The sequence below is a fragment of the Panulirus ornatus genome, chromosome 9 (genome assembly GCF_036320965.1).
Source record: "Panulirus ornatus isolate Po-2019 chromosome 9, ASM3632096v1, whole genome shotgun sequence".
In the NCBI taxonomy this organism is placed as follows: Eukaryota; Metazoa; Arthropoda; class Malacostraca; order Decapoda; family Palinuridae; genus Panulirus; species Panulirus ornatus.
In genome coordinates, this window is record NC_092232.1 from 6,653,758 (window position 1) to 6,675,599 (window position 21,842).

The 21,842-nt window shown below is 44.9% G+C and overlaps 1 protein-coding gene across 1 annotated transcript in view; it reads right to left on the reverse strand.

Annotated features, from left to right (window-relative positions):
* The window catches only part of Vinc (vinculin), a 319,106-nt gene that overhangs the window by 202,196 nt on the left and 95,068 nt on the right, over positions 1-21,842 (reverse strand). The gene's annotated exons all lie outside the window — the stretch shown is intronic.

A 21,842-nucleotide genomic window follows, 5' to 3' on the forward strand; every position in this document is an offset into this window, starting at 1 on the left:
ATTTCAGCATAGGTCAGCATCATAATGCACTGGGGGACATTTCAGCATAGGTCAGCATCATAATGCACTGGGGGACATTTCAGCATAGGTCAGCATCATAATGTACTGGGGAACATTTCAGCATAGGTCAGCATCATAATGTACTGGGGAACATTTCAGCATAGGTCAGCATCATAATGTACTGGGGAACATTTCAGCATAGGTCAGCATCATAATGTACTGGGGAACATTTCAGCATAGGTCAGCATCATAATGCACTGGGGGACATTTCAGCATAGGTCAGCATCATAATGTACTGGGGAACATTTCAGCATAGGTCAGCATCATAATGCACTGGGGGACATTTCAGCATAGGTCAGCATCATAATGCACTGGGGGACATTTCAGCATAGGTCAGCATCATAATGCACTGGGGGACATTTCAGCATAGGTCAGCATCATAATGCACTGGGGGACATTTCAGCATAGGTCAGCATCATAATGCACTGGGGGACATTTCAGCATAGGTCAGCATCATAATGCACTGGGGGACATTTCAGCATAGGTCAGCATCATAATGTACTGGGGAACATTTCAGCATAGGTCAGCATCATAATGTACTGGGGAACATTTCAGCATAGGTCAGCATCATAATGTACTGGGGAACATTTCAGCATAGGTCAGCATCATAATGTACTGGGGAACATTTCAGCATAGGTCAGCATCATAATGTACTGGGGAACATTTCAGCATAGGTCAGCATCATAATGCACTGGGGGACATTTCAGCATAGATCAGCATTATAATGCACTGGGGGACATTTCAGCATAGATCAGCATTATAATGCACTGGGGGACATTTCAGCATAGATCAGCATTATAATGCACTGGGGGACATTTCAGCATAGGTCAGCATCATAATGTACTGGGGAACATTTCAGCATAGGTCAGCATCATAATGCACTGGGGGACATTTCAGCATAGGTCAGCATCATAATGTACTGGGGAACATTTCAGCATAGGTCAGCATCATAATGCACTGGGGGACATTTCAGCATAGGTCAGCATCATAATGTACTGGGGAACATTTCAGCATAGGTCAGCATCATAATGCACTGGGGGACATTTCAGCATAGGTCAGCATCATAATGCACTGGGGGACATTTCAGCATAGGTCAGCATCATAATGCACTGGGGGACATTTCAGCATAGGTCAGCATCATAATGTACTGGGGAACATTTCAGCATAGGTCAGCATCATAATGTACTGGGGAACATTTCAGCATAGGTCAGCATCATAATGTACTGGGGAACATTTCAGCATAGGTCAGCATCATAATGTACTGGGGAACATTTCAGCATAGGTCAGCATCATAATGCACTGGGGGACATTTCAGCATAGGTCAGCATCATAATGTACTGGGGAACATTTCAGCATAGGTCAGCATCATAATGCACTGGGGGACATTTCAGCATAGGTCAGCATCATAATGTACTGGGGAACATTTCAGCATAGGTCAGCATCATAATGCACTGGGGGACATTTCAGCATAGGTCAGCATCATAATGTACTGGGGAACATTTCAGCATAGGTCAGCATCATAATGTACTGGGGAACATTTCAGCATAGGTCAGCATCATAATGTACTGGGGAACATTTCAGCATAGGTCAGCATCATAATGTACTGGGGAACATTTCAGCATAGGTCAGCATCATAATGTACTGGGGAACATTTCAGCATAGGTCAGCATCATAATGTACTGGGGAACATTTCAGCATAGGTCAGCATCATAATGTACTGGGGAACATTTCAGCATAGGTCAGCATCATAATGTACTGGGGAACATTTCAGCATAGGTCAGCATCATAATGTACTGGGGAACATTTCAGCATAGGTCAGCATCATAATGCACTGGGGGACATTTCAGCATAGGTCAGCATCATAATGTACTGGGGAACATTTCAGCATAGGTCAGCATCATAATGTACTGGGGAACATTTCAGCATAGGTCAGCATCATAATGTACTGGGGAACATTTCAGCATAGGTCAGCATCATAATGTACTGGGGAACATTTCAGCATAGGTCAGCATCATAATGTACTGGGGAACATTTCAGCATAGGTCACGCATCATAATGCACTGGGGGACATTTCAGCATAGGTCAGCATCATAATGCACTGGGGGACATTTCAGCATAGGTCAGCATCATAATGTACTGGGGAACATTTCAGCATAGGTCAGCATCATAATGCACTGGGGGACATTTCAGCATAGGTCAGCATCATAATGCACTGGGGGACATTTCAGCATAGGTCAGCATCATAATGCACTGGGGGACATTTCAGCATAGGTCAGCATCATAATGTACTGGGGAACATTTCAGCATAGGTCAGCATCATAATGCACTGGGGGACATTTCAGCATAGGTCAGCATCATAATGCACTGGGGGACATTTCAGCATAGGTCAGCATCATAATGCACTGGGGGACATTTCAGCATAGGTCAGCATCATAATGCACTGGGGGACATTTCAGCATAGGTCAGCATCATAATGCACTGGGGGACATTTCAGCATAGGTCAGCATCATAATGCACTGGGGGACATTTCAGCATAGGTCAGCATCATAATGCACTGGGGGACATTTCAGCATAGGTCAGCATCATAATGCACTGGGGGACATTTCAGCATAGGTCAGCATCATAATGCACTGGGGGACATTTCAGCATAGGTCAGCATCATAATGCACTGGGGGACATTTCAGCATAGGTCAGCATCATAATGCACTGGGGGACATTTCAGCATAGGTCAGCATCATAATGCACTGGGGGACATTTCAGCATAGATCACGCATCATAATGCACTGGGGGACATTTCAGCATAGGTCAGCATCATAATGCACTGGGGGACATTTCAGCATAGGTCAGCATCATAATGCACTGGGGGACATTTCAGCATAGGTCAGCATCATAATGCACTGGGGGACATTTCAGCATAGGTCAGCATCATAATGTACTGGGGAACATTTCAGTATAGGTCAGTATCATAATGCACTGGGGGACATTTCAGCATAGGTCAGCATCATAATGCACTGGGGGACATTTCAGCATAGGTCAGCATCATAATGCACTGGGGGACATTTCAGCATAGGTCAGCATCATAATGCACTGGGGGACATTTCAGCATAGGTCAGCATCATAATGTACTGGGGAACATTTCAGCATAGGTCAGCATCATAATGCACTGGGGGACATTTCAGCATAGGTCAGCATCATAATGCACTGGGGGACATTTCAGCATAGGTCAGCATCATAATGCACTGGGGGACATTTCAGCATAGGTCAGCATCATAATGCACTGGGGGACATTTCAGCATAGGTCAGCATCATAATGTACTGGGGAACATTTCAGCATAGGTCAGCATCATAATGCACTGGGGGACATTTCAGCATAGATCAGCATTATAATGCACTGGGGGACATTTCAGCATAGGTCAGCATCATAATGCACTGGGGGACATTTCAGCATAGGTCAGCATCATAATGTACTGGGGAACATTTCAGCATAGGTCAGCATCATAATGTACTGGGGAACATTTCAGCATAGGTCAGCATCATAATGCACTGGGGGACATTTCAGCATAGGTCAGCATCATAATGCACTGGGGGACATTTCAGCATAGGTCACGCATCATAATGCACTGGGGGACATTTCAGCATAGGTCAGCATCATAATGTACTGGGGAACATTTCAGCATAGGTCAGCATCATAATGCACTGGGGGACATTTCAGCATAGGTCAGCATCATAATGCACTGGGGGACATTTCAGCATAGGTCAGCATCATAATGTACTGGGGAACATTTCAGCATAGGTCAGCATCATAATGTACTGGGGAACATTTCAGCATAGGTCAGCATCATAATGTACTGGGGAACATTTCAGCATAGGTCAGCATCATAATGTACTGGGGAACATTTCAGCATAGATCAGCATTATAATGCACTGGGGGACATTTCAGCATAGGTCAGCATCATAATGTACTGGGGAACATTTCAGCATAGGTCAGCATCATAATGCACTGGGGGACATTTCAGCATAGATCAGCATTATAATGCACTGGGGGACATTTCAGCATAGGTCAGCATCATAATGCACTGGGGGACATTTCAGCATAGGTCAGCATCATAATGCACTGGGGGACATTTCAGCATAGGTCAGCATCATAATGCACTGGGGGACATTTCAGCATAGGTCAGCATCATAATGTACTGGGGAACATTTCAGCATAGGTCAGCATCATAATGCACTGGGGGACATTTCAGCATAGATCAGCATTATAATGCACTGGGGGACATTTCAGCATAGGTCAGCATCATAATGCACTGGGGGACATTTCAGCATAGGTCAGCATCATAATGTACTGGGGAACATTTCAGCATAGGTCAGCATCATAATGCACTGGGGGACATTTCAGCATAGGTCAGCATCATAATGTACTGGGGAACATTTCAGCATAGGTCAGTATCATAATGCACTGGGGAACATTTCAGCATAGGTCACGCATCATAATGCACTGGGGGACATTTCAGCATAGATCAGCATTATAATGCACTGGGGGACATTTCAGCATAGGTCAGCATCATAATGCACTGGGGGACATTTCAGCATAGGTCAGCATCATAATGCACTGGGGGACATTTCAGCATAGGTCAGCATCATAATGCACTGGGGGACATTTCAGCATAGGTCAGCATCATAATGCACTGGGGGACATTTCAGCATAGATCAGCATTATAATGCACTGGGGGACATTTCAGCATAGGTCACGCATCATAAAGCACTGGGGGACATTTCAGCATAGGTCAGCATCATAATGCACTGGGGGACATTTCAGCATAGGTCAGCATCATAATGCACTGGGGGACATTTCAGCATAGGTCAGCATCATAATGTACTGGGGAACATTTCAGCATAGGTCAGCATCATAATGCACTGGGGGACATTTCAGCATAGGTCAGCATCATAATGTACTGGGGAACATTTCAGCATAGGTCAGCATCATAATGTACTGGGGAACATTTCAGCATAGGTCAGCATCATAATGTACTGGGGAACATTTCAGCATAGATCAGCATTATAATGCACTGGGGGACATTTCAGCATAGATCAGCATTATAATGCACTGGGGGACATTTCAGCATAGGTCAGCATCATAATGCACTGGGGGACATTTCAGCATAGGTCAGCATCATAATGTACTGGGGAACATTTCAGCATAGGTCAGCATCATAATGCACTGGGGGACATTTCAGCATAGGTCAGCATCATAATGTACTGGGGAACATTTCAGCATAGGTCAGCATCATAATGTACTGGGGAACATTTCAGCATAGGTCAGCATCATAATGCACTGGGGGACATTTCAGCATAGGTCAGCATCATAATGTACTGGGGAACATTTCAGCATAGGTCAGCATCATAATGCACTGGGGGACATTTCAGCATAGGTCAGCATCATAATGTACTGGGGAACATTTCAGCATAGGTCAGCATCATAATGCACTGGGGGACATTTCAGCATAGGTCAGCATCATAATGTACTGGGGAACATTTCAGCATAGGTCAGCATCATAATGCACTGGGGGACATTTCAGCATAGGTCAGCATCATAATGCACTGGGGGACATTTCAGCATAGGTCAGCATCATAATGCACTGGGGGACATTTCAGCATAGGTCAGCATCATAATGCACTGGGGGACATTTCAGCATAGGTCAGCATCATAATGCACTGGGGGACATTTCAGCATAGGTCAGCATCATAATGCACTGGGGGACATTTCAGCATAGATCACGCATCATAATGCACTGGGGGACATTTCAGCATAGGTCAGCATCATAATGCACTGGGGGACATTTCAGCATAGGTCAGCATCATAATGTACTGGGGAACATTTCAGCATAGGTCAGCATCATAATGTACTGGGGAACATTTCAGCATAGGTCAGCATCATAATGTACTGGGGAACATTTCAGCATAGGTCAGCATCATAATGCACTGGGGGACATTTCAGCATAGGTCAGCATCATAATGTACTGGGGAACATTTCAGCATAGGTCAGCATCATAATGCACTGGGGGACATTTCAGCATAGATCAGCATTATAATGCACTGGGGGACATTTCAGCATAGGTCAGCATCATAATGCACTGGGGGACATTTCAGCATAGGTCAGCATCATAATGCACTGGGGGACATTTCAGCATAGGTCAGCATCATAATGCACTGGGGGACATTTCAGCATAGGTCAGCATCATAATGTACTGGGGAACATTTCAGCATAGGTCAGCATCATAATGCACTGGGGGACATTTCAGCATAGGTCAGCATCATAATGTACTGGGGAACATTTCAGCATAGGTCAGCATCATAATGCACTGGGGGACATTTCAGCATAGGTCAGCATCATAATGTACTGGGGAACATTTCAGCATAGGTCAGCATCATAATGTACTGGGGAACATTTCAGCATAGGTCAGCATCATAATGTACTGGGGAACATTTCAGCATAGGTCAGCATCATAATGTACTGGGGAACATTTCAGCATAGGTCAGCATCATAATGCACTGGGGGACATTTCAGCATAGGTCAGCATCATAATGCACTGGGGGACATTTCAGCATAGGTCAGCATCATAATGTACTGGGGAACATTTCAGCATAGGTCAGCATCATAATGTACTGGGGAACATTTCAGCATAGGTCAGCATCATAATGTACTGGGGAACATTTCAGCATAGGTCAGCATCATAATGCACTGGGGGACATTTCAGCATAGGTCAGCATCATAATGTACTGGGGAACATTTCAGCATAGGTCAGCATCATAATGTACTGGGGAACATTTCAGCATAGGTCAGCATCATAATGTACTGGGGAACAAGTCTCATATCAAAATAGGCCATTTCTCTCACCTCTTCTCTACCATAAAACCTTATATTTGCACCTTTCTCTTCTCACCTCATCTGTTACCCCAAGTTCTTCAAACATAATGTAACAGCACGTAATTCATCTCGAACTTTTCCCTCACCGCACACTAACCTTCATCCCACCACAACCATATCCCACATCAACATGGCATGTCCACTTATTACCTCATGTCAAAACGCACCTCAGACGCAAACACAAACTTCCATCCTCACCTCACTCTAAAACTCACTTCAACCCCTGAACACTCACTTCTCAGTCCACCTCTCCCCAGCACTCCTCACAGAGCCTGCCTGGATAAACCATCACATCATTTACACAGGACAATGAACCCACATGACCTTTGAGATTTCTCACAATAAAACACCACTAGGAATGCATTCCACTCGCCTGTAGTAATTCCAAAGGCTAGAACCTCACCAGAACCATTCTGCACCATGAATCAAGGGCACACACACACACACACACACACTGGCGCTCAAGTCAAAACTCTCTCCTCTCTCTCTCTCTCTCTCTCTCTCTCTCTCTCTCTCTCTCTCTCTCTCTCTCTCTCTCTCTCTCTCCCAGGAGATCCAATATTAGTCTTCGAAACATTAAACAATTTCCACAACTTGACCCATGGCAATTTCGTCGCATTAGATACGGGAATCAACGACCAGAAATAGCGGCAGGAGATTAAAGGGAACGAGATATAATATTACTAAAGACAACTAGAGGTTTGTTCTTTCCTTCCAGCTGTAGAATATATCACTATATACTACACTGGGATATAACTACTATATACTACACTGGGATATAACTACCATTAGAGGTTGTCAACACACAGACTTCCAATACCGGTATCTCCCGTCTAGACAGATAAGATTACTTCATCAATATCAATATCCAGTAAAGAGACCTTGGTCAAGAAAAATCAAAACATTTCTTTTTATCTTATATATCGCATGACGAAACTTTCCCTCGCGTTTTTCCAGATATGAGGCTCCTACAAGATTCATCCCCACCCTCGTAAAATATTTCATTTACGATAATTTTCTCATCTACACTTTCCTATACAATGTCCAAGGCAGCATACCTTACAGACATCACATGCTGGTCGAAGGGGTGGGTGGGTGGGAGGGTGGGGGAAGGTTACCTTCTGTTTTACAATCCTGTCTCCAACCTCACAGGCCAGTACATACACCCCCATCATGAATCATCCTTCAAGTCTCCCTATATCTGTCCTTCCCATGTAACCGGAGATCCCTCGTCCCCGAGCCGCAGTTCGACAATACCACCGTATCAAAACCCATTCACTTGAGAGCCTGAAATCCTTTCCCGAAGGACTATGACCTAACCTACGGACATACAGGATACGTCAGACGTCCGTGATCACCTACAGTTTACTTCTAAACCTTTTCAATAACGTTCATAATCTGATCCTCCTGTGGCACAGAATGCATAGCGACGGCGTCTCCCTACTTCTGCCGACGGATTCGCTGGAGAGAGGATATAACGTTCTACGTCACAAATCAAGTCGAGAAGACACTTCACTCCAACACCAGTGGTGAATTCCGAGGAACATTTGTGCCACTTGTTAATGGGAGTGAAATAAGAATGGCTGGAATTAACGCTTGGAAAAATATCAAAACAAAATTTGGAATACATTCCATGGCCCCAAAAGCTGGAATATACCGCATACCACTACGCTAGGTTAAGTCCCAAGTTAGCTAGGTAAGCGGCAGGAATATACCGCATACCACTAGGCTAAGTTAAAGTCCCAGGTTAGCTAAGTAAGCGGCTGGAATTTACAGCTAACCACTAAGTCCCAGGTGAGAATTTTCATAAGTGGCACAACTCGGGCAAGTCCAAACAAAAGTTAGGGGTCTTAAAGCATTAAATTCTGTACAAACAGATGTGAACAACAGTATGTAAAGGTTCATGAGTAATGGATTGAAGCATTTCAATTTACGACCACCGGTTATGGTGGAGGTTGAAGTATGACTCCCGACCATGGACGGACGGACGATAACGGACGGACGACAGACGACGACGGACAGAAGACGACTGACGGACGACGATGGACGGACGACAACGGAGAAGACGACGAACGGACAACAAAAGTACTGACATCAACTCTAACCAACGAACGTGCTAGTGAAACTCTCCACCAACGAACGTGCTGGTGAAACTCTCCACCAACGAACGTGCTAGTGAAACTCTCCACCAACGAACGTGCGGGTGAAACTCTCCACCAACGAACGTGCTAGTGAAACTCTCCACCAACGAACGTGCGGGTGAAACTCTCCACCAACGAACGTGCTAGTGAAACTCTCCACCAACGAACGTGCTAGTGAAACTCTCCACCAACGAACGTGCGGGTGAAACTCTCCACCAACGAACGTGCTAGTGAAACTCTCCACCAACGAACGTGCGGGTGAAACTCTCCACCAACGAACGTGCGGGTGAAACTCTCCACCAACGAACGTGCTAGTGAAACTCTCCACCAACGAACGTGCAGGTGAAACTCTCCACCAACGAACGTGCTAGTGAAACTCTCCACCAACGAACGTGCTAGTGAAACTCTCCACCAACGAACGTGCTAGTGAAACTCTCCACCAACGAACGTGCGGGTGAAACTCTCCACCAACGAACGTGCTGACAACTCAACAAAAGCGGGATGGCTACCCATTTATAATCTCTCTTAACGTTCAATGAATTCTAGGTACACACGTACGCGCAGTCTTGTCGAATTCAAATTCATACTAATTCCAGAAAAATATTGTATGATGAGACAATATAAGACCGAACTCCTTGACACGTCTTCAACACCCCCTGTTTCTAAGAGCTTCCGAAAAGAAACAATAAGAATATGATACAAAGAATGTATGAGAAATTTAGGTTCAAGGTGTAAGAAAATGATTTAATAAAATAAATGGTTCCAAGTCTCAAAAGAACTCTTCAGTCTCCTACAACCTTCCCACATATCGACGAACACATCTACATACAAATCCAACATACATAGTCTTTGCTCATCGCTGCAGAGAAATATATATATATGTATATATCAACTGACTGTTATATTTCTCTCTTGTGTCCCCCCTGATGATGTGATTATTACACGAAAGTGCACTTGGGAACTTTTCGTGTTTCATTTTCCCCGTGGAATATATATATATATATATATATATATATATATATATATATATATATATATATATATATATATATATATATATATATATATTCAGTGTAGTAAAATCTTAAGGCTTTTCAATAACTTTTCTATAAAAGTTGCCAGTTTCCAAGCCGTTTGCGTAAAACTGCACGAAAACCAAAAATCATAATTCATAATATTTTCGTTTTTCCTTTTTAGTAAGGAAAGGGATCTGGATATTACACACTGAGTGATCCCAGTAATGCCATCCGTCCGTCTATCTATCTATCCATCAGACTCCCCGTCTACCCATCCTACCGTTAGGCCATCTATCTATGGGTCAGATTCCCTGTCAACCTTTCCTACCGTCCGTCCATCTATCCGTCTGTACGTCCAACCATTCCTCCCTCCATCAGCTCATCCATCTGACCACCCGTCCAACTATCCCTCTATCCATCCAGCACACAGCCTAACCTTCAGCTCTGACCTCTCCAGACCAGCCTAGCACTGGGCCTCGGGGCCCCTGCTTGCCAGCCTCGGGGGGGACCTCCTGGCCAGCCTTGCAATGTGCCTCGGTGGGGGGGGGGGGGGGTGCGGGGGCTCCAGACTAGCCTAGCACTGTGCCGTGGGGGAGGGGGGGGGGGGGGGGGCTGGCTGGCCAGCCTTAACCTTTCTGGGCCACGAGGGGAACCGTCCTTAATGCACGCGCTTCCCGTCCACATTGACTTGTGAAGTATACGTCCGCCTGGCACGAAACCATTTTCCAAGCGTAGGCTCCGGCGACGCTCAGTGAATTTTAAAGATTCTCATTTATGAGATTACCGCGTGCCGAAATAACTCCCTGCCGTGCATGATCGAGACAGTCCGAGACGACCGGACTCTGTCTATCTCAACGTTTTAGGAAAGGAGTCTAGGTGTCTCGCAGGCCACGGAGAGACCTGCCCACCAAGTCACAACTGTAACATACGAGAGATCGAGACGATCCCTGGACGTACATTGCCCTCACATTATACAGAGACGCAGCTCAGAAACAGAAACGAACGAGGAATACGAAAGAGGAATATATATAAAGGATGAGGAGTATCTAAGACTTACACATCAAGTCATAAATAAAATCCGATACTTACAATGCTTGTTCTCTGGTTAACAATACATGAAAAGTCTTGTATATATCTATATTTGTCAACGGAAATGAAACATATTGTGAATATCAAGCAATCAGCCAAGGGGGGAAGGAAGTCCCTGCGTATATATGATCACAGGGATACAGATCCAGCGATAAATATATACTATATACAGTTCACAGTCCAGTGACGTAACCACAGTCAGCCTGCAGCCAGGCGATGGTGTTGCCAAGTTGTCAGCCGTTGAAAACCGCGGGCAGAGGTTGGTGGTAGTGATGGCTGCTGGCAGGTGAAACATGGCCGAATCTTGTGGGTGGCAGGCTGTCAGTCCCAACAAATAGACGGGTCAGGACAATGCATGGGAGAGAGAGAGAGAGAGAGAGAGAGAGAGAGAGAGAGAGAGAGAGAGAGAGAGAGAGAGAGAGAGAGAGAGAGAGAATAAAAGAAAGAGAAGGAGAAAGAGAGATAATGAGATGGGAGGATAGAGAAAAAATTATGATGATGAGATGAAGAAACTTACGTCTCTAGGGTAGAAAAGGCCTTGAAAAGGATGAGACAGAAAATGAGGATAAATAAAGATACACAATAGGAGGGGGAGAGATAAGCTGGCAGAGGGTAGAGAAAAGAGAGAGAGAGAGAGAGAGAGAGAGAGAGAGAGAGAGAGAGAGAGAGAGAGAGAGAGAGAGAGAGAGAGAGAGAGAGAGAGAGGTCCACGAGGATCTGGAACAAACACGGTGCTGAAGGATGAGTGGCGGTGGGGCACACGGTCCCCAGGGGGCTGCCTTGGGAGGCCAGCGGCAGGGATGCTCCAAAACCACACCACCAACCCACCACAACCACGACTTCCATCACAACCAACACCACAACCACCAACTACCACCCCACCCATCACAACCATCACACTCATCACAACCATCACACTCATCATACATATTTACCATCACAGCCACACCCACATCCACCACCACAACCACCACGCCCACCACAACCACAAGCACCACACCTACCACCAAAATCACAACCACCACAACCATAACCATCAAAACTCTGCACAATAGCTTTATCCTCCCGAGTACCTTTGTTAAAATGACTGTATGCCTTCCAACACGAAAACTATGTAGTGTCAGAATCGAAAAAAAAAATCTTCAGAAAATGTACAATAAAAGAAGAAAAACACAGAGAACAGCCTAAGTTTTACAACAATGGAACATTATCTTTAAATCGAAGAATATCAAAAATGAAATACAAATCGCAGTATTTGTAAATCGAAGACGAAAGCTAAAGACAGACTACAATATAAGAATATATATAAAAATGTAATCACTGCAGAAAAAAGAACCATTATCACTGCTGATGTTTTTACAAGAAATCTAATAAGTTTATATCAAAGAATTAAGCTGCAAGACAATGTACGATAAGTAAAAATGACAATACATGAGTTACAACGGGAAACAGGAACAAATGTACTGCTCTTTTTTTCAGAATAACAAAGTTAGTTCACTTCCCACGACTTCTAGATCTCAGTTTGATATAATAAATCAGGAATTCACTGTTGTACTTTCCCATTACGGACTGGGAGAACTCACCAAGTGAAAGTGTTCTCTTTAGGACTGAACGCTGGTGGTGGAGGTACAGTATCTTAGCAACTGCAGGACCTGGGTAGAGAGATGTGGGGGACATTATCTGTGAACACAGTTCTGTGTAGACGCTTTGTGCCGGCGTCGGGTAGTGGTTCAGGGATGTGGGACTCCCACAGTGGGAGTTAGGCGCTGGGACGGTGTGGAAGGCGCGTAGTACATCGGTTGAACATGGGATTGTATGGGTGGCTGGGAGGTTTGGAGTGTGGTACTCCGGTGATGCTTGGGGTGGCTGGGAGGTTGGGTGTTTGTGTGCAGTCGGGGTACTCAGGTGGTCGTCCCTGGGTGGCCAGCGAGGCGTGTGTGCGCATGAGCTAGCAATTACAGCGTGCAGGGTACCGGCAAATGCACAGCACACACGAATGGTGGTGGAGTCGTGTAATACGATAGTACTCGTCCATCACAACCACGATTAGATTACACAGGAAAGGACTTTCGGTAATCGCTGGCAACTTAAGGACCTACACACACACGAACACACACACACACACACACACGAATACACACACACACACGAATACACACACGAATACACAACAGTCATCAGTACCTTCAACGGAAGGAAATGAAATACAATTCTGACATTCTGCGGAGCATGCGCGCGTGGCCGTTTCAATGTTGCCCTGGTGGCAACGCGTCAGGCTCGCAAATGAGGAATCCAGGCGATATCACCCCCCCCCCCCCCCCAATGTCAGGCAGGAGGCATCTGATAAAGACATTCCTCACCCGGGTGAGGTTAGTGTTGGTCATCCTGTCATCCAACGAGACCAGGCTCTCTCTCTCTCTCTCTCTCTCTCTCTCTCTCTCTCTCTCTCTCTCTCTCTCTCTCTCTCTCTCTCTCTCTCTCTCAGAGCACAAACGGGGGAGACGCTCCACAACTCTCAGATTTCTTGCGGTCGCCGCCAACCATCAACCACAGGCGTCTCTCTCTCTCTCTCTCTCGTCTCGGTTTCGGCCCTTAGCCACAACCCCCGACGCCACCACCGCCACTCCACAACCCAGTGTCAAGTGCACATAACCATTTCAGTGGGCTGAAGGGGCGCCAAACGCCACCATTCCCACGCCACCTGTCCTGTACAACCAGGAATAGAACGCTAAATCCTTTGACCTTCCTCCTACCAACTAAAAATCCTTCCATCTAACTTCAACTGATAAAAAAAATATTCTGATCTAAATGCAACAGCGCTATACCAAATACTACCATCGTTCTTCTGTATTACAAATATTCTCATATAGTGCGAATATCATTTCGGTTTCTGCAGCTGGGGTTGGGTGGGGTGTGGAGTCTCACTGCTTCATGGAGGAGAGGCAATATTAGCAAGTAAAATCAGATGCCGTACTCTCTGGCCGGCTTTACACGCTGGGCTGGTTTCGGGGGATGTCTTCCGAGCCCCGCAGCTTCAGTCTGTGACCAAGCGTCCTCAAGTGAAGGCCTGAACTAATTATGTTCTTTGTTATGGCAAGTTATATCACAACTGCGTCATTCTGGTTAGCCTTAATGTAGTTTGTTAAGCTAGTTAAGGTTAGGTTGGTTTGGCTTACGTTAGGTAAGGTTTGTAAGTTAAGGAAATCAGGTTAGGCTACGGAAATTAGGTTTAGGTATATCACGTCTGGCTAGGCTAGGCTAGGCTAAGTAAAGTTTGCTTAGGTTAGGTAAGGATAAAAAAAAAAAAAGATCTGTGGTTAATGTTAGGCTATCAGAGCCCTGAACGTGCTGGCCAGGTCAGGTCATCCAAGAAGAGCCCACTTAGTTAAGGTTACGATATCGTAACATTATCCTCTGCCGTTTTTTTGATGGGTTGCGGCGTGCGCTTGTGGTCTGACGCACCGGTGCTCACGGGGAAGCTGTCCACTTACTTCCTGAGGGGGGGAAAGGCCCAGGGTGGATCTACCAGTGGCTTTCCTTAAGTATGTGGGTAAGGGGTAAAATAGACGAGGGCCAGAGATATTTGTGTTATCTTTCCTTATTATCTGTAAAGCATCTCTTTCTTTCATACTATTTGCCATTTCCCGCATTAGTGAGGTAGCGTTAAGAACAGAGGACTGGGCCTTTGAGGGAATATCCTCACCTGGCCCCCTTCTCTGTTCCTTCTTTTGGAAAATTGAAAAAAAAAATGAGTGGGAGGATTTCCAGTCCCCCGCTCCCTTCCCTTTTAGTCGCCTTCTACAACACGCAGGGAATACGTGGGAAGTATTCTTTCTCCCCTATCTCTTATATATATATATATATATATATATATATATATATATATATATATATATATATATATATCCACTCTGTATAAGAACAGATGAATTCAAGAGTTATGTTTAACCTCTGTGCACGACGTTACGAGCCTTGAGCACGACGGTATGATAGCCTGGTCCTCAAGGGAGAGATCAATCACCAGGGCATCATTGTCAAAGGTCGTACCGTTGTACTGAAGGGTCGTAACGTACACATGGGTCGTACCGTTGTGCTCAAGGGTCGCACAATTGTATTCTGGGATCGAACCGTTGTGCTCAAGAGTTGTACAATTATACTCAGGGGTCGTACCGTAGTGCTCAAGGGTCGTACAGTGGTATTCAGGGATCGAACCGTTGTACTCAAGGGTCGTACAATTATACTCGGTCGTACCGTTGTACTCAAGGGTCGTATCACTGTGTTCAAGCGTCGTACCGTCGTACTCAAGGCTCGCACCGTTCGTGATTAAGGCATTAATATTAAACGTGAACAATCTTGACGGACGGACAGCGAATCTTTTCACTGACCAGCTTCGCAAACACTCAGCTCGGGGTCCAACGCGGTCCTTCCCACCACCCACCAAGCCCCACTACAAAATACCAGTCATATAATATCAATAGATCTGAGATACCCGCTTCATCCTCACCCACAACGCAGGTGGCGTCCGCAAATACAAACTCACAGATATCCTACAAAAAGCTTACGAAAAAGCCATATAAGCTCCTCTTTTTCTTTTTTTAAATAGGTTTAAAAAAATATTTTTGCTGGGAAAGTGAATAGCCAGTTGGAATCCCGCGATTCGCAACGCTTTCCCAGAGGCTGGGGAAGATCTCCCGTCCAGCGAACGTTCTTATCGACGCACAACACAAAAGGCGGCAGTGCAGAGCGGGAGGTCATGACGAGATTAGTGGCCCGTAATGCGCCCACCAGATAACATTGTGCTTACGGAGGAAATGGTTACATCCGTCAGGGAACTTGCGGTAAACTCTTGGAAGCTCTGGCCGCGATATATATATATATATATATATATATATATATATATATATATATATATATATATATATATATATATATATATATTATCCCGGGGGATAGAGGAGTAAGAATACTTCCCACTTATTCCCTGCGTGTCGTAGAAGGCGACTAAAAGGGATGGGAGCGGGGAAGATCTGGAAATCCTCCTCTCCTGTTTTACTTTTCCAAAAGAAGGAACACAGACGCGGACCAAGTGAGGATTTTTCCCTCTGAGGCTCAGTCTTCTGTTCTTGACGCTACCTCGCTGATGCTAGAAATGGTGAATATGTACGAACATATATATATATATATATATATATATATATATATATATATATATATATATACACCACATGCGGTAGTACTACAATGACCTTTCCATGCGGATGTCGTGTTCTCAAGTCACGAGCGATGGTACAACATCTCTCCATCATCTTTATCTCACCAGTGACACAGTTCTGAGTGCGTGTGTGTGTGTGTGTGAGAGAGAGAGAGAGAGAGACGGACGGGGCCCCTAGAACACTCCCTCCAGTTCCTGCCTCCGTTGTTCTAAGACGTGACCCCAGGGGTTACCGGGGTCCTTCCGCTGGTGGAGATATAATAATAAGATAATTACATTCTGGTACTTCGTTCTGAATTGCAATTTCATCGGAAAAATTGGACTTTTCTCTAACGGGGTCTGGAAAAGATGTCAGAGGGCGTTAGTGAGCAATGGACCAAGGACATGGACGGGGACAGTGGCAGTGGACCGAGAAAAGTAGACGGGGAGAGTACCAGTGGACCGAGGGCGTACACGGGGAGAGTAGCAGTGGACCGGGGGCGTACACGGGGAGAGTAGCAGTGGACCGAGGACGTACACGGGGAGAGTAGCAGTGGACCGAGGACGCACACGGGGAGAGTAGCAGTGGATCGAGGACGTACACGGGGAGAGTAGCAGTGGACCGAGGGCGTACACGGGGAGAGTAGCAGTGGACCGAGGACGTACACGGGGAGAGTAGCAGTGGACCGAGGACGCACTCGGGGAGAGTAGCAGTGGATTGAGGACGTACACGGGGAGAGCACTGGACCGAGGACACACACGGGGAGAGAAGCAGCGGACCGAAGACGTGCACGGGGAAAGTAACTGTGGACCGAGGGTAGGCGAGGACAATACCCAAGAAATCGAGGAACATAAACAACCTGACGGAGATAAACAAAAAAAATAATCGAGAGAAAATAAGCATTCGAGGTCCCGCAGCCTCGCGGCTTTAGCCAAGAGGTGAAGTTCCCTACTTCGACATATCGATCAAAACATATTCCGTGTAAGATCCTTTGCAAGAAGAAATTCCAATTATAAACATGAATCCAGGGGAAAGACACGCCATTAAAAAGGAAAGGTTAAAGGTTTTCGTAATATGAAGTTTAAACACAGAAGAGAAATTATGATACAAGTGATGCAGGAAGAGCTTTTGAAATACCAAGAAATTTATATAGAAATAATTTTACGAAGAAATTATTTACATAGAAAAATGTCTCTGTAGAAAATGGAAGATTATCTTCAGGGAAAAAGTCATGAAAAATTAAGGAAGACTAAGTTATTTCTGCTATAGAGGGAACTACCTTAAGCCATATCTACGACCATTCAGGAATAATTCACGCACCAAATCTTATTTAGGTATGTCGTGTGGACGGAGAGAGAGAGAGAGAGAGAGAGAGAGAGAGTAGCAGTGATAGGTTTGGTTTGGACCAATGAACGAACAGGAGGACGAGACAGCAAAACATCGAATCAAAGAACCGACGAATCAATGAAACAATACTACGAATCACCGAACGAAAAAAAAAAATCAATACACCGACATAAAAAAAATGCAATACCAAATGAAAACAAAACAAGAGCCGACAAAACGACGAATCAAATCAACGAACCAACCACAGAACGAATCAACGAAACACGAAGCAGAGGGAGAGATCACATACAGCAGGTCCGCCCATACCAGACGCACACCAGGTTAGCTTCTGATACAACTGCCTCTTCTTTCGATAATAAAATCACATTGATGAGTCCCACTGATAACTCCCTCATCTCCACGTTGCCAAGTCTCCAGGAGTAGCCTGATTACAGACGTGTCTAGTCTCTCTCTCTCTCTCTCTCTCTCTCTCTCTCTCTCATGCACACAAATAAGAATACGAATAAAACGCACGCACACACACACACACACACACACACACACACACACACAGAGGATACCAGAGATTAACAGAGCAGCAGCAGCAGCAGTAGCAAGATACCATAGAGGGAGATTGGACAGGTACAAGGAGACACCGACCACTGCTTATCTGAATTGTTAATTTGGCAGTAGCGGCTGCACAGCTCCCCCCCCCCCCGCCCAGCACCCTTCCCCCGCCACCCAAGTCCCTCCTAACCAACCACCACTGTTATCACCACCACTACCACTGGTACAACCACCATGCCACCAACACCACTTTTACCACCACCACTACCACTGATACAACCACCATGCCACCAACACCACTGTTACCACCACCACTACCACTGGTACAACCACCATGCCACTAACACCACTGTTACCACCACCACGACCACTGTTACCACCACCACTACCACTGATATGATACAACCACCATGCCACTAACACCACTGTTACCACCACCACGACTACTGATACAACCACCATACCACTAACACCACTGTTATCACCACCACCACCACCACCACCACTGATACAACCACCATACCACTAACACCACTGTTATCACCACCACCACTGTTACCACCACCACTACCACTGTTACCACTACCACCACCACTACTGTTACCAACATCATTACCACCCCGAAAATGTGGCCACCGCTTCCTTCTCCTTCCAGCAGCTTAGAACCTCCTAACACCATCTCAAACCCTCCTTCTTACAATTCAGAATCTCCTTCCACCAACTCAGAACTTCCCTTCAGCAGCTTGGAACCTCTTCTAGGCAGCCAAACCCCTCCTTCCTGCAGCTCAGAACTCACAAGAGCTAAAGGACATCTAGTAACACAGAATCTCCTTTCAGCTGCTTATAAATTCTTCCCAGCAGCTCAAAATCTTTTTAATACAGCTCAGAACCTTCTTACAGGAGTTCAGAATCTACTTCCAGCACCGTACAATCTCCTTCCAGCAGTTCAGAATCTCTTTCCAGCAATTCAGAATCTCCTTCCAGCAACTTAGAATCTCCTCGAAACAGTTCAGAACTTCCTTCCTCTTTCCCGTACCTCAGAAACTTCCTACTCTAAGCTCAGAATCTCTTTCCAGCAACTTAGAAACTCCTTCCAGCTGCTTAGAAACTCCATTCACCAACTCAGACCCTCCTTCCAGCAGCTCGCTCCCCACCTCCAGCAGTTTACCTACCTCCTGCTCCAGTTACTCAACAGCAAGCCTCACTGTCAAGGATGAATCTCTCTCTCTCTCTCTCTCTCTCTCTCTCTCTCTATATATATATATATATATATATATATATATATATATATATATATATATATATATATGCCGAGCTGATGGACCAGACAAATATATATATACATATCACATGTGTAAGTGTTACCGGACTCCGCCTGCAAGTGGTTAAACTACATATAAAAAGACTTCTTCGGCGAAGCTGTATGACAGTCATTGGACGAAAAGAAACAGTCTCGTCGAGGACCTTCTCGCTCCAAAGAAGTCCATCATTTCCCTGCTCCTGCGTGTAGTGCAGCCTTGAAACTTAAGGAGCTACAAAACAGTGTTTCTAGTGTTATATAATAATAATAATAATAATAGTAATAATAATAATAATAATAATAATAATAATAATAATAATAATAATAGTACAAAGGAATACAAAGGATTTCTAACAGCAACAGACCACTCGGTTCTTTCGAGGTTGATTGTGATAGTGGTGGTCATCAGAAACTCACAGATTACTGTGGTAGAAGTTACAAGGCATGTACTGACACTTCAGAAAGAATAACTTGCAAATTGTCAGCAAATTGTTATAGCAACTATGGAGGCGCAAGTAATGTAAGACGAAGACATGAAGCGAAATATTTAACAAGTCTGCTGTTAAACGTATTTTGCTTTTAACCACTCTGATTGGCAATCGTTTCATGTGTTAGCATTTCTGTGGGAGAAAAAGTACTCAGCCTCATTGGAGGTCAAACCCACGACGTTTTTATCCATTTCTAAGAGTAAAATCCCACGAATCGTCTAAAGTAACTTGCTAGATCAAGACTATATATATATATATATATATATATATATATATATATATATACTTACTCCTGTGCCATTAAAGTAAGGAACGAACGCATCTCATAAACCCTAACTAACTTCCAGGTTAATGAGGTCTTCGCCTAATAAAACCGCCGGACGAGGCTAAATCAGGTTTTATTGACAATAAACCCCACATACGGAACACTACACGTAACCATCTCACGTCTCCTGACTAAAATTTTTCCCGTCTCACCTCGATCGCGTCGTCTGAGCTCGCTCGAACGTGGTCCATAGATGGCGCCGAACTCGGTGCGTTCCGTCGTTAAGTTTCGTCGCTGATAAGAATGAAGGCCAGCGCATGCAGACGCTGTCGAGCGCAAACGCTACCTGGCTTAAGGGTGACTATGGAATCGTCGTGTGAAAAAGATCATGGGGTTGACACTGTATTTTCCTTGTCCACGTTAGAGGAGAGAAGAGAGAGGGGTGATCTGATAACAACCATTATGTCCCTGCACCAACTGGATGGATGTGAAGAACTCCTGGTCGAGGGTAAGGCTGGTGGATGGCTGGAATGGTCGAAGCAAGGAGGCTCGGTGAACGCCGCCAGCTTATGAAGATTTACATGTCTTCTTGATGGTACAGAAAGTACAAGAGACGAGGCCCCAACGAGTGTAAAACTCTGTTCCTACGAGATACAAATAGATAATTACACACACACACACACACACACACACACACACACACACCAAGTCTCGGTCTCCTCCGTCGAGACATTTTTTTCTTAACTTTCATTATGAATCAATCAATGAAGAAAAAACTTATCATACTGAAATCTATTTTATGTAAGAAAAAAATTCTTCCTATTTACGCTCTCTCTCTCTCTCTCTCTCTCTCTCTCTCTCTCTCTCTCTCTCTCTCTCTCTCTCTCTCTCTCTCTCTCTCTCGGAAACCTAATGCAATTCAACGAGACGAAATTTGAGGACATGAGGTTATGTTGGGACTATAAACAGTGTACCTCACCGCTCTCCTCCTGCTCAGGCCCACACAAGAAAATAGAACATTCTAATCGAAGAAAATATCGGTCACGTGAGTTGACCGTCGCTGTAAAACTTGAATTCAACGAACATATCGATGAGATAGTGGTTCCACGCCAAATAATGAAAGGTATGATAATGAGAACTTTATACAACAAGGGACACCAGAAAACTGATGGTGTGAAATTGTTCAACGTATATATTACACGTGTAGAATTTTGCAGTTTAGTGGGAACGCCTCGTTAAACATGGTGGCTTTAAACAAGTTAAAAAAAAAAAACAGAGCCAATACAGGAGAAAAACTTATGAATTTGAATATGTAAACTATCAGGAAAGGGCTAACAGAACCTGAGCTATACATTCTGGAACGGAGAAGAGAGCGATACATTTATCATACGTCTGGCAGCAAATTAAAGACATGGAGGAAAGATATTGTCTTACATCTGAAAGCCACTTATAAAGGACGATACAGAAATATCA